We start from the raw sequence: 25459 nt of genomic DNA on the forward strand, positions 1-25459 counted from the left end.
GACGAGAGCAGGTAGGATGTTTAATTCGGGTTCCATGCTGTCCTCCGTACTCGTGGAGTGTGTTTTGGTGAGCGTTTTCCCGTTCGTAGTCTGTTTCCGCCGTGTTTTTATCGGCGGTGCTCCCGCCCCGGAAAACGTGGCGGATTGGTGAGTTATGATAGTGTGGGCGGTACATTGTCTGCCGCCTGCCTGTTGGCGGTGACCGCCGCGCTGTTTGTCTGTACCGCCGCGGCGGTCGGAGTGTTAAGTTGGCGGGCTGTGTTGGCGGTTCCCGCCAGGGTCAGAATTCCATTTTTTGGACCGCCAGCCTGTTGGCGGGTTGGCCGCCACTTTAACACCGACCGCCAGGGTTAGAATCACCCCCTATATGTGCCCGGGCCTGTAGATTAAATGCTACTGGTGGGCCTGCAGCAGTGATTGTGTCACCCACTTAAGTAGCCCCTTAACTTTGTCTCAGGCTTGACACTGCAAGGTCTGTGTGTGCAGTTTCACTGCCAAATTCGACTTGGCATTTAGACGTACTTTTCTACATGTAAGACACCCCTAAGGTATGCCCTAGGTAACCAATAGGGCAGGGTTCTGTGTAGGCAAAAGGCAGGACATGTGCTTATGTAGTTTACATGGCCTGGTAGTGTAAAACTCCTAAATTTGTTTTTACACTGCTGTGTGGCCTGCTCCCTTCATAGGCTAGCATTGGGGCTGCACTCATACATTGAGTGGTAGCTGCTGATCTGAAAGGCATAGGAAGGTCATATTTAGTATGGCCAGAATGGTGATATAAAATCCTGCTGACTGGTGAAGCTGGATCTAATATTACTATTTTAGAAATACCACTTTTATAAAGTGAGCATTTCTCTGCACTTAAATCTTTCTGGCCCTTACAATCCATGTATGGCTGGGTTTAGTTGACAGCTCCTTGTGCATTCACTCAGACAAACCCCAAACACAGGATACTCAGCCTCACTTGCATGCATCTGCATTTTCAATGGGTCTTTTGGGCTGGGAGGGTGGAAGGGCCTGCCTTCACACAAAGGACTGCCACACCCCCTACTGGGACCCTGGCAGATAGGATTGAACTGAAAGGGGACCTGGTACACTTCTAAGCCACACTTTGATGTCCTCCCCACTTCAAAGGCACATTTGGGTATATAAACAGGTCCTCTGCCCCTACCAACTCAGAAACTTCCTGGAGAAGAAACCTGTAACCAGAACCTGCATCCTGCCAAGAAGAACTGCCTGGCTGCCCAAAGGACTCACCTGACTGCTTTCTGTGAAGGACTGCTGCCTTGCTGTTTCCCTGCTGCCTTGCTGCTCTCTGGCTGTGGTGAAGAAGTACTCTCCAAGGGCTTGGATAGAGCTTGTCTCCTGTTCCCTGAAGTCTCAGGACCAAAAAGATTTCATCTCTTCAAGAAGGACTCCTTGTGCAGTGAAATTCAAAGCACAGCCTGCCAGAAACGATGCACAGCCTGCACCGCGGTAAAGATTTCACCGCACGCCGACCCAGAACGACGGAGCCCGACTTCACAATGAGAAGATCGACGCAGCGTCAGTGTAGCGACCGTAAATTCAACACACGGGCCACTGGATCGACACACAGCCGAGCCGGAATGACGCAGCCCGACTTCCAGAGAGGAATCGACGCCGGGCCTGCCGTGCAGTAGAAAATTTTATGCAATGCTCACCAGATTGATGCAGCTCCTGTGACTTCGTCCTGTCAGTGCAGGAAATCCACGCACTGTCCCCGGGGCATCTGAAAACCCCGCACCCCGAAGAGGATCCACGATCGAGCGCCGGAAATCGACACAAAGTCATCCCTGCATGAAAACGAAACGACTCATCGCCTTATGCACCCCATGAATAAGGCGAGGGTAGGTCGCTCCCCCTGCTGCTGCAGCTCCACCAGCCCAGGCTCCTGACACCTCCAAGCAAGACCTGCTAAAACAGTAAGTACTCCCCCGCCCAGCCCCTCGCCCAGCCCCGCGCTACTCACCTCTCCTTTTCGTGTACTTCTGTCTTCTGCCTTCCGCTCTCTCCTCCAACCTCTCTCCGCACCTCTGCTGTCCATTGCCCTTCGCTCTCTGCTCCTCTTCTGCAGCCCACTTGCTGCGTGTACTCTCTTCTTTCTTCATCTGTGTTCTTCTTTCTCCTCTGCACCCCAACCTGCGTGTTATTTCTTCTTTCTTCATCTGTGTTCTTCATCTGTGTTCTTCTTTCTCCTCTGCACTCGACCTGCGTGTTCTTTCTTCTTTCTTCATCTGTGTTCTTCTTTCTCCTCTGCACCCGACCTGCGTGTTCTTTCTTCTTTCTTCATCTGAGTTCTTCATCTGTGTTCTTCTTTCTCCTCTGCACCCCGACCTGCGTGTTCTTTTCTTCTTTCTTCATCTTTGTTCTTCTTTCTCCTCTGCACCCCGACCTGCGTGTTCTTTCTTCTTTCTTCATCTGTGTTCTTCATCTGTGTTCTTCTTTCTCCTCTGCACCCCGACCTGTGTGTTCTTTCTTCTTTCTTCATCTGTGTTCTTCATCTGTGTTCTTCTTTCTCCTCTGCACCCCGACCTGCGTGTTCTTTCTTCTTTCTTCATCTGTGTTCTTCTCTGCACCCCGACCTGCGTGTTCTTCTCCTCTTCTGTATTTTTCTCTGCGTGTTCCTTCTCTTCCTCTGTTGCCTCTCCTCATCTTCTGGACGCTTCCCCTCTGCTTCTCAGGTCTCTCCTCTTCTGCCTGACTCTTCTTCTTGACTCTTCTCTCTTCTCTCTTGACTCTTCTCTCTTGACTCTTCTCTCTTCTTCTTCTTTACTCTTCTTCTTCTTGACTCTTCTCCTCTTCTTCTTGACTCTTCTCCTCTTCTTCTTGACTCTTCTCTCTTCTCTCTTGACTCTTCTCTCCTCTTCTTCTTGACTCTTCTCTCCTCTGTTCTTTCTGACTCCCCTCCCCCTATGTAATCCCCCTCCCCTATCTTTTCTCCCCTCCCCTCTACCTGAACCCCACATTCTCCGCTTTCCCGCCGCCACCTCCTGCTCGGCCCCGCCCCCCCTGCTCCCATTCGTCGCGCCCCTCCCGCCCCCCGCCCCCAGCTGACCCCTCCTCCCCCCCTCCTCGCTCTTATGGTGGCTGCACGCAGTGGCGCGCCCCTGCAAGCCCGTCTGCGCCCGTCCGCGCCTGGACCGCGCCCAGCACCACAACCCCTAGCCCCCAGCACTCCCAAACCCCTCAGCACCGCTACGACCCCAACACCCTCCACGCCCTCAACCCGGGGAGCTCCCGTACCTGCTTCCAAGCCAACCCTAAACGCACCAATGGACCCTTCGCATGCCTCTCCTGCAAACTCACCTTCCACCACGTAACCACCCCTCCCGCCAACCCACGCTGCAACAACCACCTCAAATGCATCCTGATCAATGCACAATTCGTCCACAAGCACGCCATTGAACTATGGGACCTCCTGGACTCCACCGCACCGGACGTCGCCTTCATCACTGAGACCTGGATGAACGCCTCTTCGGCCCCCGACATTGCCATAGCCATCCCCGACGGCTACAAGATCTCCAGGAGAGACCGCACCAACCATGTCGGTGGAGGAATCGCCATCGTCTTCAAAGACTCCATCAACGTCACCACCTCCACCGAAGACACCCCCCTCGCTGCCGAACACCTGCACTTCCAGATCCACACAAACCCCAGGACCATCCTCAGAGGAACTCTCATCTACAGACCCCCTGGACCACGCACCCTCTTCAGCAACTCTATCACTGACTTCATCTCCCCGCACGCCCTTGCCTCGCCGGACCACATCTTCCTCGGTGACCTCAACTTCCACCTGGAACAGAACAACGACCTCAACACCACCGCCCTGCTCGACAACCTCGCCAACCTCGGTCTCAAGCAACTGGTGAACACCCCCACCCACATCGCTGGACACACGCTCGACCCCCTCTTCTCCGCCAGCAACCACGTATCCTTCAGCCACTCCTCCGTAATACACTGGACCGACCACAGATGTGTCCACTTCACCTTCCGACGTGAGACTCGCCACCTCCGCACACAATCCATCCCACGCAGACATTGGAACAAAATCCCTGCGGAACAGCTTCTCTCCACTCTCAGTGACAACCAACCCACCTTCTCCACCGACCCCAACGACGCAGCCCTTCGCCTCACGCATTGGATCACCAACTGCGCAGACAACCTCGCACCCCTCAGACGCTTCCCAAGACAGACCAACACCAGGAAACCTCTTTGGTTCACAGACACCCTCAAAGAATCTAAAAAAAACTGCTGCACCCTCGAGAAAGCCTGGCGCAAGGACCACACCGTAGAAAACATGTCTGCCCTCAAAAACGCCACCCGCGAACACCACCATCTGATCCGCGCCACCAAAAGAACTTCCTTCACAGACAGACTGGACAAAAACACTCACAACAGCAAAGAACTCTTCAACATTGTCAAAGAGCTCTCTAATCCCAACGCCAACGCCAATGCCATCACGCCCTCACAAGACCTCTGCAACTCCCTCGCCACCTTCTTTCATCGTAAGATCACCGACCCAGCTTCGGACACCAGACCCAGCCAACCACCACAGAACCTACAACCCCAGCCATCACCCTCAACGCCTGGACTCACATCAGCACGGAAGAGACCAAAGCTACCTTGAACTACATCCACTCCGTGCCCCCTCGGACCCATGCCCACACTTCATCTTCAACAAAGCCGACGACATCATCGCCCCGCATCTCCAGACCATCATCAACAGCTCGTTTGCTTCTGCCACCTTACCCGAGAGCTGGAAACACGCAGAAGTCAACACCCTACTGAAGAAACCTACGGCGGACCCCAGCGACCTGAAGAACTTCCGCCCCATCTCGCTCCTCCCCTTCCCTGCCAAAGTCATAGAGAAGACCGTCAACAAGCAACTTAACAACTTCCTTGAAGACAACAACCTACTCGACCCCTCTCAGTCCGGATTCCGAGCCAATCACAGCACAGAAACCGCCCTCATCTCAGTCACAGACGACATCAGAACTCTGATGGACAACGGAGAAACAGTCGCCCTCATCCTCCTCGACCTCTCGGCTGCCTTCAACACCGTCTGCCACCGAACCCTAATATCCCGCCTCCGCTCCACCGGTATCCAAGGACAGGCCCTGGACTGGATCTCCTCCTTCCTCTCTAACCGCTCCCAAAGAGTCTATCTCCCACCGTTCCGCTCAGACCCCACCGAGATCATCTGTGGCGTCCTGCAAGGCACCTCGCTCAGCCCAACTCTCTTCAATGTCTACATGAGCCCCCTCACCGACATTGTTCGCAAACACAACATCAACATCACCTCCTATGCCGACGACACTCAGCTGATACTTTCCCTCACCAAGGACCCCACCAGCGCCAAGACCAACCTGCAAGATGGAATGAAAGACGTCGCAGAATGGATGAAACTCAGCCGTCTGAAACTGAACTCAGACAAAACGGAAGTCATCCTCGGAAACACCCCGTCCACCTGGGACGACTCCTGGTGGCCCACGGCCCTTGGCACCGTACCAACCCCCTCAGACCACGCACGCAACCTCGGATTCATCCTGGACCCTCTTCTCACCATGACCAAACAAGTCAACGCCGTATCATCCTCCTGCTTCCTCACCCTCCGCATGCTCCGAAAGATCTTCCGTTAGATCCTCGCCAACACCAGAAAGACTGTGACCCACGCCCTCGTCATGAGCCGTCTGGACTACGGTAACACCCTATACGCAGGAACCACCGCTAAACTCCAGAAACGTCTGCAGCGAATACAAAACGCCTCCGCCTGCCTCGTCCTCAACATACCCCGCAACAGCCACATCTCCGCCCACCTGAGACACCTGCACTGGCTTCCCGTCAACAAAAGGATCACCTTCCGGCTCCTCACCCACGCACAAAAAGCCCTCCACAACAAGGGACCTGAATACCTCAACCGTCGCCTCAGCTTCTACACGCCTACCCGTCAACTTCGCTCTGCCAACCTCGCACTCGCCGCAGTCCCTCGCATCCGCCGCACCACGGCAGGTGGGAAATCCTTCTCCTACCTGGCGGCCAAGAAATGGAATTCCCTCCCCACCAACCTCAGGACCACCCAGGACCACCACGCATTCCGGAGGCAACTCAAGACCTGGCTCTTTGAGCAGCAGTAACCCTCTAGCGCCTTGAGACCCTCACGGGTGAGTAGCGTGCTTTATAAATGTTTTTTGATTTGATTTGATTTGATTTGATGAAATCGACGCACACCCCTTTGTTTCCACGCATCTCCTCCTCTGTGGTTCTTTGTGGAGATTTTTCACGCAAGCCAGGTACTTTGTGCTTGAAAGAGACTTTGGCCCTCATGACAACCCTGGTGGAAGGTGATAAAGCGGCAGTAATACCGCCAACAGGCCAGCGGTAAAAAAATGGAACTATGACTATGGAGGAAACCGCCAACACAGACAGCCACTTTAACACTCCGACCGCCATGGCGGTAGCAACAAACACTACGGCGATAACCATCAACAGCCAGGTGGAAGACAATGTACCGCCCACAGTAATATGAGAGGCCAATCCTCCAACTTTTCCGGGACCAACCCCATCAAAAGCACAGCGGAAACAGTACACAGAAGGGAAACAACTCACTTCTCGACACTCAAGGAAGAACTGTGACGCCATGGAGCCTGAGCTGTACATTCATCCAATGCTGGTCTACCTCCTAATACACCAGGAACACGAACGACGGTGAAGACGACCACAGTGAGTACTGCACCTAGCACACAAGGGAGGGGGGGAGGGAAAGAGAGTGACACGCAACATGCAACACCCCCAACCACCCCCGCACCCCCAACACTATACACACAAACAGATGCAACAACATTACATTTACACCCCGTAACCCTCAGGAATAATGCAAGGACAAAAGGAATTGATTAAATTGAGTGTAATAGTACAATATTAGATAAATACATCCTTAGTGCAATAAACAGTATGTACAATATATACAAATGGAGGGACAATGCCCACTCCAAAATGTCTGTGGCCCAAGGGCCATAACACATAGGCCAAGGCCACACTTGACTCCTCCCTCAATACGGAGAGAACACTGCAGGGGCATCAGGTTGAAAACACACAGGCACTTCAGGGGGGGCAGGGAATGGGGGTTACCTCAGCCAGAAGATGGTACAACACCACTGCTCCTGGAGGGGGCTACATGCCCACTGCTTGGTCCTGGGGAGTGCAAAGCCACAGTCTCTCAAGCGGGTGGTTTGCCTACTTCTTGGTGCTGGGGAGCGCAAAGCCACAGTCTCTCTAGTCTCTCAAGTAGGTGGTTTGCCCACTGCTTGGTCCTGGGGAGTGCAAAGCCACAGTCTCTCAAGTGGGTGGTTTGCCCACTGCTTGGTCCTGGGGTTTGCAAAGCCACAGTCTCTCTAGTCTCTCAAGTGGGTGGTTTGCCCACTGCTTCGTCCTGGGGAGTGTAAAGCCACAGACTCTCAAGTGGATGGTTTGCCCACTGCTTGGTCCTGGGGAGTGCAAAGCCACAGTCTCATGTGGGTGGTTTGCCCACTGCTTGGTCCTGGGGAGTACAAAGCCACAGTCTCTCTAGTAGATGCCTTCTTTCACTGGTTCTGGAGGGAGCTTTGAGCCCAGTGTGCTTCATCCTGGCAAGGAGAGGGTGAGTGGATGCCTTCTTCCTCTGGTTCTGGAGGGGGCTTTGTGCCCGTGTGCTTCATCTTGGATGGTGCAAGGTCACAGTCTCTCACCTGGGTGTCACACCTACAGGTGTAGAAGGGGCCAGGACGCACTGCAGCTCATGTAGTCACGACTACACACTGCTCCCTTGCGGTGATGGCTGCTCAGTGTATGGCAGTTGCGGTGCAGGTGGCGGTGCTGGCCGCGGTGCAGGTGTTGGTGCTGTCAGTGGTGGGTGGACGCTCCAGTCCTTCCCCAGCAGCCTCTGACGGCTGCCCACTGGGGCTGCTGCTGCTGGCAGTGGTGCTGGTGGCGGTGCAGGTGGCGCTGCTGGCAGTGGTGCAGGTGGCGGTACTGGCTGTGGTGCAGGTGGCGGTGCTGTCAGTGGTGGGGGGGAGACTCCAGCCCTTTCCCTGCAGCCTCGGACAGCTGAAGTGCCATGGCTGGTGTTGTTTGACCCTTCCTGCCTTTGGCAGAAGGTGGTGCCTCCTTGCTTCTGCCAGCTGGTGTTCCCTTCCTGCCCTTGCTGGCTGGTGGTACCTCCTTCCCCTTGCTGGCTGGTGTCCCCTACTTGCCCTTGCTAGGTAGCGACCCCTTCTTGCCCTTGGCAGGTGATGCAGGCACACTGGCTATGCTGACAGGTTTTCCTCCTTGGAGCATCTCACACCTGCAGTAGCTGCAGAAACTACAGTGGCCATGGACTGGGTGGCTGAGGTTCTGGGCTGGGTTCTGGCCACCCTGGCCCGAAGTGAAGGATGGGGGGAGGGGCAGGGAATCAGTCAAGGGTGGCGAGGAAACATTTCTTAGGGACACTGGGGCGGGAGGAAGGTGAAGGTTTGGAGTGGAGGAAGAGGGAGTGGTTGTAGGAGGTGTCTGCTGTGTTTGGGTGCAGGAGCATGGGCTGGATGCTGTTGTGAGGTGGATGCCTGTTGGGTGTCTGAGTGCTTGTGTTTGTGTACTTTGGGAGGAGGGGTCACAGACACAGTGGGAGAGGACACATGGGACGTGTGCATGGATGTGGGAGTGGTGACTGCCAGTGAGGGGCATGTAGTGATAGGTGTGCTGGTGATGGAGGTAGTGGATGAGGATGTAGTACATGCAGGTGTGAGTAGAGATGCTACTGGGAGGGAGGTGGATGACGAGGAAGAGGGGACACAGTGGAGGCAGTGGATGTTAGTGTGTCTGCATCTAGATGGGGCTTTTGTGAGTGCCTGTGGGATGAAATGTGGTGCTTGTGTTTGCCTGAGCCACTTCTGTGTGATGATTTGGGTGCATGCTGGTCTGAAGGTGTGCTTGGGATAGGCTGGGGATGAGGGGATTGGGACTGGGTAGAGGAACTTAGAGGGGAGGGTGGAGACAGGGACAGTGGCTGCCATCAGTGAGTTGGCCAGAGCCTGGAAGGCTCTCTGTTGGGCCGCCATGCCAGAGTGAGTGCCCTCCAGGTATGCATATGTGTGTTGCAAATGCCCTGCTGGACCCTGGATGGCATTCAGTATGGTTGACTGAACAACAGAGAGGGATCTCAGGAGGTCAATAGCCTCCTCACTGAGAGCAGCAGGGATGACTGGGGAGGGGCCTGAGGTGCCTGGGGCAAAGGAGATGCCCACCCTCCTGGGTGAGCGGGCACAGGAAACACACTGAGAAGCTGCTGGGAGGGTGGTGCTGGTACGGGGGTGGTGGCTGTACCTGTATTTCGGGTGGGCACAGAGGCGTCCGCCACCGCCAGAGAGCTTACATCAGAGGAGGAGTCGCTGTCTGTACTGTCCCCTCCTGTTTCTGTCGTGGTGCTCGCCTCGCCTTCCATTCCACTGGTGCCCTCACAGTTGGTGGATTTGCATCCAGGCCCATGTGGGATGCAGCTCCCTCTGTCGCCGGTGCCTCTGCTCCTCCGCCAGACAATGCTGATGCACAGAAGGACAGGGTAACAAAACAAAAAGGGGGGGAGACAGAGGGTACACTTGGTCAATGCCACCAACAACACTCCCCTTGGCGTACACAACTCACAGGGAACAGCCCTATGCACTAGGCCATGCACTACCAGTTACAATGCTAGTCACCAGGCCATGGGGTACATTGTCTAACGCCATTATCTGCACACCAAAAAACCCATAGGACCCTGAAAGGTAGTAGATGCCCACTAACATAATTGGGGTTGGAGTTCATCTGAGCTTGCCCATCATGGAACGTACCCTACCATGTTCACCCTGGCCTAGGGGCACCCACAGCACACATCACCCACCCAGGTAACACCTTAAGGTGCATAAAGTCATAATTCTGAATTTGAACTCACCCCCTTGGGCCTGCTGTGATGCCTTCAAGCACCCATCCAACTCCAGATAGGCCACCGCCAGGAGGCAGAACATCAGGGGGGTCAGGGTATGACAGGCACCCTTTCCTCATTGGGAGGACAGCCCCAGCTGGGCCTCTTCCGTCTTCCTTGCCCAGTGGCGCAGGTCCACCCACCGTTTGCAGCAGTGGGTGCTCCGCCTGTCAAAGAACCCCAGGGTCCGCACCTCCTTGGCGATGGCACGCCAAATACCCTTTTTCTGATGGGCGCTGACCTGCAGAAAAAGATACAGCAGAAAAGGTATTAGCCCTACCATCCGGACTGTCATACTCATGGCCCAACATATCCCTCCCATCCCCTTACGCTCATACATTGACCACCATACATGCAGCACTCTGCCCAGGACCCCCCAACTCCCCTACACGAGGCTTACATACACAGCACTCTATACATTCATGCCACATGCATCATGCTGACAGTGTACTCACCTGTTGGTCTGGAGGACCATAAAGTAAATGGAACTGGGGTAGGACCCCATCCACCAGTCTCTCCAACTCCTCCAAAGTGAAGGCAGGAGACCTTTCCCCAGACACTCGAGCCATGGTTGCTTCCAGACACAGGTCACAGCAGCACTTGCAGTGTAGGTCCTCTCCTGTTGAAGGTCAGGTAGCAAGTGAGTGAACAGTTAGAAAATGGCGGTCAGGTCCGTGGTTGTGCGTACCCTCACCGCTAGCGTACATCACCATTGGCTCCTGGTGACCCGTAGGCCCCAATGATAATCAATGTGGTGTTGCATGGCGGTCAGTGACCGCCGCCCACAATGGCGCACAATGCCAGCTGAATTACCTCACTTGTCCCTCCTCATAGGTCAGGCGGCCGCCATTTCAGGGGGGCACAGGCCATGGCACCTAACTGCGTCACAGCAGACATAGGTATATCAATGGATTTAGAAGTTCACATACTGTTTCTGTAAAACAAAAATAGCATATTCATCTGAGTATGTGTTTGAATCTGACCTTCTGCTCACCGTTTTTCACCCTAGGGTTCAACCACTGAGGATGAATAGGAGATGGAGACATACCTCTGTGTACAGACCCCTGGTGGACCTGGTGACAATGGAGGACAGGCACATTATCCAAACCTACAGACTTGATAGGGCCATAATCCAAGAGCTGTTTGCCCAATTGGAGCCAGACCTGATTTCAGCTATCCACCACCCCCACAGGTATCCCCCCTCTAGTACAGGTCCTGTCAGTGCTCCTCTTGGCAAGTGGTTCCTTCCAAGTGACAGTGGCCATGGCATCAGGGATGTCGGAGCTTATGGTCTCAAACGAGGTGAACAGAGTGTTGTCTGCCCTGATGACACACATGCGCAGTTACATATTATTCCCCCAGGTGGAGGATTTGGCCACCGTGAAAGCTGACTTCTATGCAATGGGACCAACATCATTGGTGCTATTGATGGTACACATATTGCCTTTGTAGCCCCCCCCCCGAAGAAATTAACAGGTGTTCAGAAATCAAAAGAACTTTCACTCTCTGAATGTGCAGATGGTGTCCTGGCTCTTTGCATGATGCCTTCATCTTGAGGAATAGCAGCATCCCGTATGTGATGTCTCAATTCCAGAGGTACAGGGTGTGACTAATAGGTGAGCCCATGGTCCCCACCAAGTTGATGTAGGTATATGGGTGTGGGTTTGGTCCAAAGGGTGAGTGTCTGGCTAACAGGTATCCCTCAATATTTTCAGGTGACTCTGGTTCCCCCAACCTTTCATGGCTACTGACTCCAGTGAGGAATGCCAAGACATGGGCAGAGAAAAGTTACAATTAGGCACATGGACAAACAAGGAGGATCATTGAGCGAACCTTTGGCCTCCTGAAGGCCAGGTTCCGCTGCCTCCATCTGACAGATGGATCTCTGTACTACTCAACCAAGAAGGTGCGCCAGATTATCGTTGCATGTTGCACAACCTGGCCTTGAGACATCAAGTGCCTTTTCTGCAGGAGGATGAGGCTGGAGATGGTCATGTGGCAGCGGTGGAGCCTTTGAACAGTGATGAAGAGGAGGCAGAGGAAGAGGATGTGGACAACAGGACTACTATAATTCAACAGTACTTCCAGTGACACACAAGTAAGACACTGTAACTTCACCTTCCATTGCAGTTTTGTGTTGGACATTGCACATGCAGCCTGATTTTCCTATTTCTATGTCCACTTACTGTACCCTTTGGCATCTCTATTTTCAGATATCTGTGCCCCACTCTGGCTCCTGGTGTGTTTACTTCTGCCCATTACAGGTATACCTCTGTATATTTAACTGTACATTTGAATTGCAATGTGTACAGCTTGTTAAACTAATACATTGTTCAATCAATTGATAGACTCCATACTTGCATTAGTTCCAAGGGTGTTTATTTATGTGATAAAACATGTAGTGGGTATTGCATTGATTGGACTGAGTTGATGGTGGAGGAATGTCCAGGGCAAAGTTCCAGACTATTTGTATCACTGGTGCATTGTCCAAGGGGGCACAGGAAGTGGAGCAATGGCAGTTGAAGGTAGACAGGGTGACAGAGTAGGACATTCAGGAGAGTCTTATTTCCTGGCAGGGGACTTGGCAATGTTCTCTGGCTTCTGCCTGGACTGAGGGACCTTTGCGTGGTGGTTCTCCTTCTGCAGGGGGTAGGGTGCTGGTGGCCTGTTGTTCCAGTGGCGGGGCCTCCTGTCCACTAGCATCAGCGGAGGTGGAGGGCTGTTCATTGGTGTGGCTAGTGTCAGGGGCCCGTTGGTGTGCCACTGCCTCCCTCATGGTGTTGGCCAAGTCTGCCAGCAGCCCTGCAATGATGACCAGGGTGGTGTGGATGTCTCTCAAGCCCTCCCTGATCCCCACGTACTGTCCCTCCTTCAGCCGCTGGGTCTCCGGCAGCTTGGCAGGTATCTGGCCCATGGTCTCCTGGGAATGGTGATATGCTCCCAGGATGAGGGTGAGTGCCTTGTGGAGAATCGGTTCCCTGGGCCTGTCCTCCATCTGTCGCACAGCAGTCCTCCCAGCTTCCCTGTTGTCCTGTGCCTCTGTCCCCTGAACCGTGTGCCCACTGCAACTGACCTCAGGTCCCTGAACGTCCTGTGTTTGTTGGGTTGCCTGGGGTCCCTATAAAGGTGGACACACTGCTAATTGACATGTCCTGGGGACAGAGGGATGAGCCCGCTCTGTGGTGTTTCCTGAGGGGAAAGGCTCTGTGGTGATTTGAGAATGTGGCTGGGTCACCAACTGGCCAGAGGTCCCTGATAGGCCAGGTTGGTTATCGAGATCCAGGCATGCGGAGCTGCTGTCATCACTGTGGGCCTCTTCTGTGGGGGGACTGGATGTTGCTGGCACCTCCTCTCCGGTGACGTTGTGTGGGGGTCCTGATGGGGATGTAAATGCAGGGTTATTGTTTCAGCGTGTGACATCTTGTGCATGGGTATGTTCCCCTCTATTGTTTTTATTACCAGGGCATCTTTGGCTTGTGTGAGTTGTGATTTGGTTGGCTAGGTGATTGTCACTAGTGTGCATGTGGTGATGGGTGTCCATGCAGGTCTGTGATGGGGGTCCATGCATTGGTGGTACATGTAGGGTTTGGTATTGGGATAGGTGGTTTGTGATGGCGAGGTGTATGTGAGGTGGTGGAGTGATGGGGGTGAGGGTAGGGGTGGGAGTTTGTGATGGCATGCAGGTAGGGGGGGATAAAGTAGTAAAGATTTGACTTACCAGAGTCCAGTCCTCCTCCTACTCCTGCCAGGCGCTCAGGATGCATGATCGCCAAGACTTGCTCCTCCCATGTTGTTAGTTTTGGGGGAGGAGGTGGGGATCCACCGCCAATCCTCTGTATAGCCATCTGGTGTCTTGCTGCCACGGAATGCACCTTCCCCCATAGGTCGTTTCACCTCTTCCTGATGTCATCCCTTGTTCCGGGGTGCTGTCCCACGGCATTGACCCTGTCCAAGACTCTCCGCCATAGCTCCATCTTCCTAGCAACGGACGCCTGCTGCACCTATGATCCGAATTGCTGTGGTTCTACCCAAATGATTTCCTCCACCACCACCCTTAGCTCCTCCTCTGAGAACCTGGGGTGTCTTTGTGGTGCCATGGGTGTAGTGTGAGTGGTGTGTGTGAGGGTGTATGGGGTGATGTGTTGGGGTATGTGCTGTGAGTTGCCTGGATTGTGTATGGGTGATAGTGTTTTCTGGCTTGGATTCAGTGGGTGCTCCTGGCTTGTCTCCCTGTCAGTTGTCAATTTTTTTTGTCGTAAAGGTTTGGGGTAGTGTGTGTGTATGTTTTATATTGGTGTGGGTGTGGTGTGTGTATATGTGTCAGGTGTGTGTAGTTTGAATTGTCCAAAGTGGTGTTGTTTTGTTAGTGTGTGTGTATTTTGAGCGCAGAGGTATGTTCCACCAATGGTTTTGCCGCGGTGATTTGTTGGTCATGATGCTGTGGGTGTATTTCTGTTGGCCTAACGGTGTGGGTTTTGGTACTGCCATTTTATCACTGACCTTTGGGCTGGCAGACTTGTGTGTGTGTCTGTATAGTGGCGGATTTCTATGTGTGGGTCATAATACGCGTAGTAGTATACCTCCGCGGTCACGATATGTTGGTGGGACTTACCGCCAATGTCACAATGAGGGCCTTTGTTGGCTTTTAAAAGACTTAAGACACTTGATATCAATTTTCAGTCACACCTCAACATATACTTATTGCATTTTAATTGTTTTGACCTGCATTTATCCAGATAAATATTATACATTTTTCTAAACACTGTGTTGTGTATTTTTGTTGTGCTATATGTTGTTATTGTATGACTTATTGCACAAATACTTTACACAGTGTCTTCTAAGTTAGGCCTGACTGCTCAGTGCCAAGGTACCAGAGGGTGGGCACAGGATAATTTGGATTGTGTTTGACTTACCCTGACTAGAGTGAGAGTCCTCGCTTGGACAAGGGATAACCTGACTGCCAACCAAAGACCCCATTTCTAACATTGGTGATAATCGGTGAGGATAGGACTTGTATTAGTGCAGTGACATACAGTAGCTAAGTATTTTACTACCTACCGACAGTTGAAGGTCAACTTGATTTTTATCTTTTTTGCAGTTTCATTTTTCCTGTCAATTTTTTACTAAAATCCTCATTTAACATGTCTTTGGCTGGGTCTCAAGCAAGAGATGAAGATTTTGATTTGGCTATGCTGGAGACCTACACTGGTAAACAGCTGAGGGTGTTCTGTAGGTATATACGAGTACCCACCCAAGGTGCTTCCAGAAAGGAGGAATATCAAATGGCACTGAGGGCCTGGGCAGAAGCCCATTCAGAGGAGGATGATGAGGAAAAGGGTCCAGAGGATGGCCTTTTTTTGCCATCAGTAGATGATTTTACCACTGCAATTGTGCTCCCTGCCAAACCAGGGAGCAGTGTCTCTGATCAAGGCCTGGTCACAGAGGAAAGGAGAGAGGAGAGAGAGTTTCAATTGCAGATGGCAAGGTTGAAAATTGAGGCTCACAGGAGGAAAGGAGAGCAGAGAGAGAAGCCAAGCAAGCTGAGGCTAAACGAGAAGCCAAACAGATAGAAGCTGAGATAGCTGAAGCTGCAGCTGAGAGAGCCATGACTGAGAAAAAAAATTGTTGGCTCATGAACCTAGTCTCAAGGAGCTGGAGATCAAGGCGAAACAGTCTGAGTCCAGCAGTGATGGTGGCAGCATACAGGCAGGACCTGTTGGGAAGAAAAAGGTTTGTATACCCAAGAATGTGGTGCCAAGTTTTGTGGTGGTAGATGTCATTGACAAGTAGCTGGCTGCTTATGAAGTTGCGCTAAGGGCCCATGGGCCCTCTGAGGAGCACTGGGGGGTGGCCTTGTGGTTTTATGTATCAGCAGTGGGGAGGGGCACAATTCTTACACTAGCTCCACAAGATAGGAATGTCTATTCTCACATAAAAGCCACTTTACTGGCTAAGTTTGTGCTGATCCCTGGAAAATACCAAAAGAGGTTTAGGGACAGCACCACACTTTCCACACAAACTTGGGTAGATTGTTATGATTTCTCCAATAAGGCACTGGATGGATGGGTGCGGGCAGCAAAGTAGATGATTTCAAAGGGTTATATGACTTGATTCTGAGAGAGCAAATGCTCAGTATTTATTTTACATAGTTGCACCAGCACTTAGTAGATAGTAAGCTGACTGATCCCAGGAAGCTTGCTGAGGAGGCGGACCTCTGGGTTAGCACCAGAGTGTCCAAGAAGGCATCAGGGGGGACACCCACAAAGGTGGTCAGGGTTCCCAACAGAAGAAAGAGGGGGGGAAACTTAAAGATAAGGAGTTCCCAAAAGGCCCCAAAAGAATTCCCAGGGGTGGGGGGTAACCATTCCTCTTCTAGATTTGGGAAGAGACCAGGGTACTTTGATAAAACGTTAGGGAAGTTCATCCCCAAATGCTTAGAGTGCTACCAGCATGGGCACTATTCGGGCGATTCCTAGTGTTCCAAGAGAGCACAGTTCACCACTGGACAGACACCTGGGTTGGCTAGTGTAGCACTTGGGGGGAGAAGTCCCAGTTGGCTTTGGGGGCAGACAGAGGTATCCCTAATGACCCTGGGAGAAAGAGAGATGGTTCCTAAAGCCCACATGCCGGAAAATAATTCCAAGTATAGCTATTGGGTCACCATTCATTGTCAAAGGGTGGAGGCTCTGCGTGACACAGGAATCAGTATGACTACTGTCAAGAGCCAGCTGGTGTCAGCAGAGCAGATAGTCCCTAATACATTCCACCAGGTCATAGTCACTGACAATCGTGAGAGTCACCTATTGGTGGCTCTGGTTCCTTTTGAGTGGGGGGGTCTCTGGTACTCTGAAAGTAGCTGTGAGTTCTGTCATGCCTGTAGATTGTCTGTTAGGCAATGATCTTGAGCATACTGCCTGGAAGGAGGTAGAGCTCAGATCCCACCTGGAGATGTTAGGTTTGCCTGAGTTGGTCTTCATGACCACAAGGTCCATGGCTGCCCGGGAAGGGATTCAAGGGTGTATGGAACCTGAAACAATGGCCCAGAGAGCTGCAAAGTGGAAGGGCAAGAGGCGTGGGAAACCCGCTTCAGATGTTCCCACGGTGGTGGACGGGACCCCTGAGGAGGATGAGGCCCCTGAGCTAACTGGAGAGGACATAGCTGATCTAGGCAACCTACCTGAACTTGCTGGCTGGCAAGTAGAAGGTGGGCCAACCAGGGCAGAATTCTTCAAGGCAGAAGGAATGCCCCACCCTTGAGGGTCTGAGGCAACAGCACACAGCCCAAGCAGCAGGAGACACCCCTGGCACTCACCATATCTACTGGGAGACTGATCTCCTTTACAGTGAGCATAAGGCTCCGGGTCCTGGGGCAGCACATGTGCTGGTGGTCCCCCAGTGTTATCGGGCCTTCCTACTGAGTCTGGCTCACAACATTCCCCTGGCAGGATATCTGGGCTAAGATAAAACCTTTAAAAGGCTTGTCACCCACTTCCATTGGCCCTGAATGAGGGTAGCCTCAGATCATTTCTGCAGAGCCTGCACCACTTGCCAGGCTAGTGGGAAGACAGGGAAAAAGCTTAAAGCTCCCCTGATCCCACTCCCCGTCATTGGCAAACCCTTTGAAAGGGTGGGCATCAACACTGTTGGTTCCTCGGACTCCAAAACTGCCTTGGGCAGCAGGTTTATCCTGGTTCTGGTGGACCATGCCTCCCACTATCCAGAGGCAATCCCTCTGAGGACAGTGACTACACCGATGGTGACCAGAGCCCTGCTGGGAATATTTACCCATGTGGGATTCCCTAAGGAAGTTGTGTTCGACAGAGACACAAACTTCATGTCTGCATACATGAAGTCCATGTGGGATGAGTGTGGGGTGACCTACCAGTTTACCACCCTTACCATCCTCAATCCAATGGGCTTTTTGAGGGATTCAAAAAGACCCTTAAATGCATGATCATTGGCCTAAATGAAGCCATGAGACATAAGTGGGACATCCTCTTGCCATGCCTGCTGTTTGGCTATGGGAGGATTCCCAGAAAGGGGTGGGGTTCAGCCTCTTTGAACTTCTCTATGGTCACCCTGTCAGGGGATCGTTAAGCATAGTAAAGGAGGGCTGGGAGAAAGCTCCCAAGACACCTCCCTAGGATGTGGTCAGCTACATGCTGGCCCTCCGCAACCAAACCCAACGCTTCTGGAAGCAGGCCAAGAGTAACCTTGAGGCCAGTCAAGAGGTGATGAAGGAGTGGTGTGACCGGAAGACCACTCTGGTTGAGTTCTCACCTGGAGACAAGATTTGGCGGATGAAGCCAGTAGAGCCTAGGGCTCTCCAGGACTGCTGGTCTGGCCCATTTGAGATTAAGGAGTCAAAAAGGGAGGATACTTACCTAGTGGACCTCAAGACCCCTAGGAACCCCCCTAAGGGTTCTCCACCACAACAGACTCAAACCTCACTTTGAGAGGTCTGAGGTCAGTATATTCCTGGTCACAATTGAGGGCATGGAAGAGGAGAGTGAACCTCTCCCGACCTCCTCTCTGCCAAAGAAGGTGATGGGTCAGTGGAGGGTGTCATTCTCTCTGACTCCCTGACTCTAGACCAGAGAGGAGACTGCTATGAGTTGTTAGAGCAGCTCTTTTCCCTGTTTTCCCCTTACTCCTGGACTTACCCATCTATGTGTCTATGACATTGACACAGGAGACAGTCCCCCTGTGAAGAACAAAATTTACAGGCTATTGGATAGAGTGAAGGCCAGCATCAAGGAGGAGGTCTCCAATATGTTGACCTTAGGGGTTATTGAGAAGTCCAGTAGTCCCTCGGCCAGCCCTGTGGTGCTGGTTCCTAAGGCTGCTGCCACTGGTGCAAAGCCAGAACTGCAGTTTGTGTGGACTACCGGGGTCTCAACTCAGTCACACGGACTGATGCTCACCCCATTCCCCGAGCTGATGAGCTCGTTGACAGACTAGGCGCTGCCAAATTCCTGAGTTCATTTGATCTTACATTAGGGTACTGGCAAATCGCCCTGACTGAGGGGGCTAAAGAGAGGTCTGTATTTTCCACACAAGATGACCATTATCAGTTCTGGGAGATGCCCTTTGGGTTGAAAAATGCTCCTGCTACCTTCCAACGGTTGGTTAACGGGGTCCTAGCTGGCAAGAATGCCTACTGCAGAGCCTACCTAGATGACATAGCTGTCTATAGTTCCAGCTGGGAGGAACACCTACTCGAACCTCAAGGAGGTGCTTCAGGCTCTACAACAGGCAGGCCTCACCATCAAGGCTAGCAAGTGCCGGATTGGGCAGGGTTCCATGGTGTACTTGGGACACCTAGTATGTGGTGGCAAGGTGCAACCACTCCATGACAAGATTGAAACTATCAAGGCCTGGCAACCACCTAGAACACAGACTGAAGTGAGAGCCTTTTTAGGCCTCACTGGATACTACCGTAGATTTGTCAAGGGCTATGGTACCATTGTGTCACTCGTGACAGAACTTACCTCCAAAAAGCAACCTAGGTTGGTGAATTGTACAGAGGCTTGTCAGAAGGCCTTCGATTCTCCGAAGGAAGCCATGTGGACAGCCCCCTGCTCAAAGCCCCTGGCTACTCCAAGGAAATTATTGTGCAGACAGATGCTTGAGAGCATGGCATAGGGGCTGTTCTAGCACAGCTAAATGAGGAGGGCTCAGACCAACCAGTAGTCTTTATTAGCAGAAGACTATTACCACGGGAACGGAGGTAGAGTGCTATTGAGAGAGAAGCATTTGCTGTGGTCTGGGCACTAAAGAAGCTGAGACCATAACTGTTTGGGACTCACTTCCGGGTTCAGACAGACCACAGGCCACTCAGATGGCTCATGCAGATGATGGGTGAGAATCCTAAACTCTTGGGGTGGTCCATTTCCCTACAGGGTATGGACTTTACAGGGGAGCATCGCCTGGGGATTGACCACGCCAATGCTGCTGGTCTCTCCAGATACTTCTTCCTTAGCCATGAGAGCTCCCAGGAGGTTGGGTAGCACTCCCCACTTTCAGCTGGGGGGACACATGTTAGAGCTGACAGTCTCAGGGTGGTCACCCCTAACTTTTTGCCTGGTTCCCTTCACTTTTTGGACACTGTTTTGCTGGTTTTTAGACTCTGTGCACTTTACCACTGCTAACCAGTGCTAAAGTGGATATGATCTCTCCCTTTAAACATGGTAACATTGGATCATACCCAATTGGACTATTTAATGGACTTATAAGTCCCTAGTAGAGAGCACTATATGTGCACAGGGCCTGTAGATTAAATGCTACTGTTGGGCCTGCAGCACTGATTGTTCCACCCACTTAAGTAGCCCCTTAACCTTGTCTCAGGCTTGCCATTGCAAGGCCTGTGTGTGCAGTTTCACTACCAAATTGGACTTGGCATTTAAAAGTACTTGCCAAGCCTAAAACTCCAGTTTTTTACATATTAGACACCCCTAAGGTATGCTCTAGGTAACCCATAGGGCAGGGTGCAGTTGGATTTAATATTACTATTTTAGAAATACCACTTTTAGAAAGTGAGCATTTCTCTGCACTTAAATCTTTCTGTGCCTTACAATCCACGTCTGGCAGGGTTTAGTTGACAGCTCCTTGTGCATTCACTCAGACACATCCCAAACACAGGATATTCAGCCTCACTTGCATGCATCTGCATTTTGAATGGGTCTTCCTGGGCTGGGAGGGTGGAGGGCCTGCCTTCCCACAAAGGACTGCCATACCCCATTCTGGGACCCTGGCAGACAGGATTGAACTGAAAGGGGACCTGGTGCACTTCTAAGCCACTGAATGAAGTCTCCATCACCTCAAAAGCACATTTGGGTGCATAATCAGGGCCTTTGTCACTACCAACTCAGACACATCCTGGAGAAGAAACCTGTAACCTTAACCTGCATCCTGCCAAGAAGAACTGCCTGGCTGCCCAAAGGACTCACCTGACTGCTTTCTGTGAAGGACTGCAGCCTTGCTGTTGCCCTGCTGTCTTGCTGCTCTCTGGCTGTGGTGAAGAAGTGCTCTCCAAGGGCTTGGATAGAGCTTGCCTCCTGTTCCCTGAAGTCTCAGGACCAAAAAGACTTCATCTCTTCAAGAACAACTCCTTGTGTGGTGAAGTTTGACGTACAGCCTGCCAGAAACAACGCATAGCCTGCACAGCAGTGAAAATGTAACTGCACGCTGAACCAAAACCATGCAGCCTGACTTAACAATGAGAAGATCGACGCGACACCAGCGTAGCGACCGGAAATGCGACGCACAGCGCACTAGATCGACACACATCCAAGCCGGAATAACACAGCCTGACTTTCAGAGAGGAATTGACGCAGCACTTCCTGTGCAATAGAAAATTTGACGCAGCACCCACCGGATCAACGCAGCTCCTGTGACTTCGTCCTGCCAGTGCAGGAAATCCACGCACCATCCCCGGGGTGTCTGAAAACCCTGCAACCCGAAGAGGATCCACGCACAACCGTCCCTGTATGAAAAGTAAATGACACATTGCTGTGTGCAGCCTGAGAAATCGAGGCACACCCCTTTGTAACCACTCATCTCCTCCTCTGCAGTTCTTTGCAGAGGTTTTTCACGTAAACCAGGTACTTTGTGCTTAAAAGAGACTTTGGCCCTCATTATAACATTGGCGGTAAATGCTGCTTACCGCTGTGCAGAAGACGCCAACACACCGCTGCGGCAGCGGAATTCCTCCACAGCTATTACGACCCACAGGCCAGAATCCGCCAAAATCCAGACACCAACACAAGTCCGCCACATCAAAGGTCAGTGATAAACTGGTGAGAACAAAACCAACACCATCACGCCAACAGGAATACGCCCACACTATCACGACCCACGAATCCATGCAGCGGTCTTTCAACCGCGGTATTCCATTGGCGGTACACACCGCCACGCCCAAAATACATACACATTTACAAAACACAAACACATTGGACAATTCCAAATACATACACCTGATACACATTCACAGACCACTCCCACACACCCAATACAATATAAAACACACACCCACAAACCCCTACGACAAAAATAGAGAAAGAAGCACAGAGAAAGACACCACTATCAACAATATTAGCATCCACAGGCACACACCATCATCATTCACACAACATCCACGCACCTCAGACAACACACACAAACACATCCCCTCACACATGACAACACACACCACCTCACATATCACCCACACCACATCATGGCACCGCAAAGACACCCCAGGTTCTCTGAGGAGGAGCTCAGGGTCATGGTGGAGGAACTCGTCCGGGTAGAGCCTTAGCTATTCGGATCACAGGTGCAGCACACCTCCATAGCTAGGAAGACGGAGCTATGGCGCAGAATTTGTAGGCAAGGTCAACACAGTGGGACAGCACCCAAGAACACAGGATGACATCAAGAAGAGGTGGAACGACCTACGGTGGAAGGTGCGTTCCGCGGTCTCAAGACACCAGATTGTAGTTCAGAGGACTCCTCCTCCCCCACAACTAACAACATGGGAGGGGCAGGTCTTGGCTATACTGCATCCTGAGGGCCGCGCAGGAGTAGCAAGAGGAATGGACTCTTGTAAGTCAAATCTTAACTATTACATCCCCCACCCTACCTGCATGCTATCACATATCCCACCCTCACCCCATCACTCCAACACCTCACAAATGCCCCACTATCACAACCCACACTTCTGAATACCAAGCCATGCAGGCAACAACAAAGCATGGACACCCATCACCAAAGCATGTCCACTACAGATCCCCACACAGACCCCAAACCAAGTATCACACAAGGTCCTACACAAGAATGCAAGCACTGGAGTACAGGGTCACCCACCCATTGCACACGATGGCACACACAGATGCAATAATCATGCCTTTACACCCCTGCAGGACCCCTACCCAACGTCACCGGACAGGAGGTTCCAGACATGTCCACTCCCCCCACAGAAGAGGCCCACAGTGATAACAGCAGCTCTGTCCAACTGGATCAAGATGACCAGCCCGGCCCATTTGGGACCTCGGGACGGTCGGTTCTCCTCACACTAGCACATGCCACCACAGAGCCTCCCCCCTCAGGAAACACCAGCACAGCACCCTCCCAGCGGGCCCATCCCTCTGTCCCCAGGACACGTCAAACAGCAGTGTGTCCACCACTACAGGGAACCCAGGCAATCCCACCACCCCAAGACAATCATGGACCTGGGGTCAGTGGCAGTATGCACACGGTTCAGGGGACAGAGGCACAGGATAACTGGGGAACTGTGCAACAGGGGGAGGTCAGGCCCAGGGAACCCACTCTCCACGAGGAACTCTCCAACATCATGGGAGCACTCCTTCATTCCCAGGAGATGATGGCAACGGTACTGGCCAAGTTTCAGGAGACCCAGCGGCTGCAGGAGGAACAGTATCTTGGGATCAGGGAGGAACTTAAGTTCATCAACACCACCCTGGTCACCATTGTAGGAGTGCTGAAGGACCTTGTGGACACCAGGAGGGACATTGTGGCACAAGGGGCCCGGACACTAGCCTGGATGATGAACAGCCCACCACCCCCGCTGGTGCTAATGGACAGGAGGCACCACCACAGGAGCACGACACCATCACCGATCCCCTGCAGATGGAGAACCACCCCGCAAACGGTCCCTGAGATCCAGGGCAAAGACAGAGAACAAGGCCAAGACCCCCACCAGGAAATGAGACCACCCTGAATGTCATCCTTCTGTCCCACTTCATCACCCTGTCCATCCTTAAACTGCCCTAGCACCACTTCCTATGCCACTTTGGACAATGCACCTGTGAAACAAATAGACTGGAGTCTGCCATGGACAATCCTCCACCATCACCCCTGCCCATTTTACAACCCCCTCCACTAATTTGCACTGAAAATAACACCCTTCAATCACAAAACAATCTGGAGTTAGTCTGTGCTTTCACAAATGTGTATTTGCAATAACTATGGTATATAGCAATGTTGATTGTATTGTCAACATACCTATGTCACCCAGCTGTAGTCCATGAGGTAATATAGCAGAGGTCACACAGTGGGACCCACATCTGTGAAATGGAAAGGCAAAGTGACAAGTCATGGTCCATACACTGGGTGAAAGTGACAGACTTATGATAGGTCTAACAACTGTATGAGATGTGTGAGCCAGTGACATCTTCTTACCTGTGTCTCACTGGAAGTATTGCTGGATAACGTTGTTTCTGTTGTCGATATCCTCTTCTTCTGCCTCCTCTTCTTCACTGTCCACAGGCTCCACAGCTGCCACAAAACCCCCTTCTGAACCATACTCCTGCAGAAAAGGCACCTGTCATCGCAAAGCCAGGTTGTGCAGCATACAGCAGGCCACGATGATCTGGCAAACCTTCTTTGGTGAGTAGTACAGAGAACCACCTGTCATATGGAGGCACCTGAACCTGGCCTTCAGGAGACCGAAGGTCCTTTTGATCGCTCTCCTAGTTCGCCAATGTGCCTCAGTGTAGCGTTCCTCTGCCCTTGTCCTGGGATTTCTCACTGGGGTCAGTAGCCATGACAGGTTGGGGTAACTAGAGTCACCTGAAAATATTGAGGGACAACTGTTAGACACACACTAACCCTTAGGGACAACCTCATAGACCCAGACAACTATTCACAGGATATAGGGTCCTTGTCCTCACCTGTTAGCCACACATGGTGCCTCTGGAGTTGCCCCATCATATAAGGGATGCTGCTACTCCTCAAAATGTAAGCGTCATGCACTGAGCCTGGAAACTTGGCATTCACGTGGGAGATGTAATTGGTCGGCCAAACACACCATTTGCACATTCATTGAATGGTAGCTCTTCCGGTTTCTGTACAACTGTTCACTCCTGCGGGGGTACCAAGGCCACATGTGTCCCATCAATGGCACCTATGATGTTGGGGATATGACCGAGGGCATAGAAGTTACCTTTCACTGTGGGCAAATCCTCCACCTGAGGGAAAACAATGCAGCTGTGCATGTGTTTCAGCTGGGCAGACAATACTCTGGACAACACGTTTGAGGACATAGGCTGGGACATCCCTGATGCAATGGCCACTGTAATTTGAAAAGACCCACTTGCCAGGAAATGGAGTACTGACAGGACCTGCACTAGAGGGGGGATTCCCGTGGGATGGTAGATAGCTGACATCAGGTCTGGCTCCAACTCGGCACACAGTTCATGGATTGTTGCACGATCAAGTCTGTAGGTGACTATTACATGTCTCTCTTCCATTTTTGACAGGTCCATCAGTGGTCTGTACACCGGAGGATGCCGCCATCTCCTCACCTGCCCCAGCGGACATGCCCTATGGACAAGAACAGCGAGCAGAGAGTCAGCCAACACTGAGGTATTAAAAATATGTTTATTGCACACATTTGTCAATCCGCAATGTGCGTGTCACTGTGTGTATGCAAGGCCTAGATAGGTGTGATGGATTTAAAATGAATGC

Source organism: Pleurodeles waltl, chromosome 6 (genome assembly GCF_031143425.1).
Source record: "Pleurodeles waltl isolate 20211129_DDA chromosome 6, aPleWal1.hap1.20221129, whole genome shotgun sequence".
NCBI lineage: Eukaryota > Metazoa > Chordata > Amphibia > Caudata > Salamandridae > Pleurodeles > Pleurodeles waltl.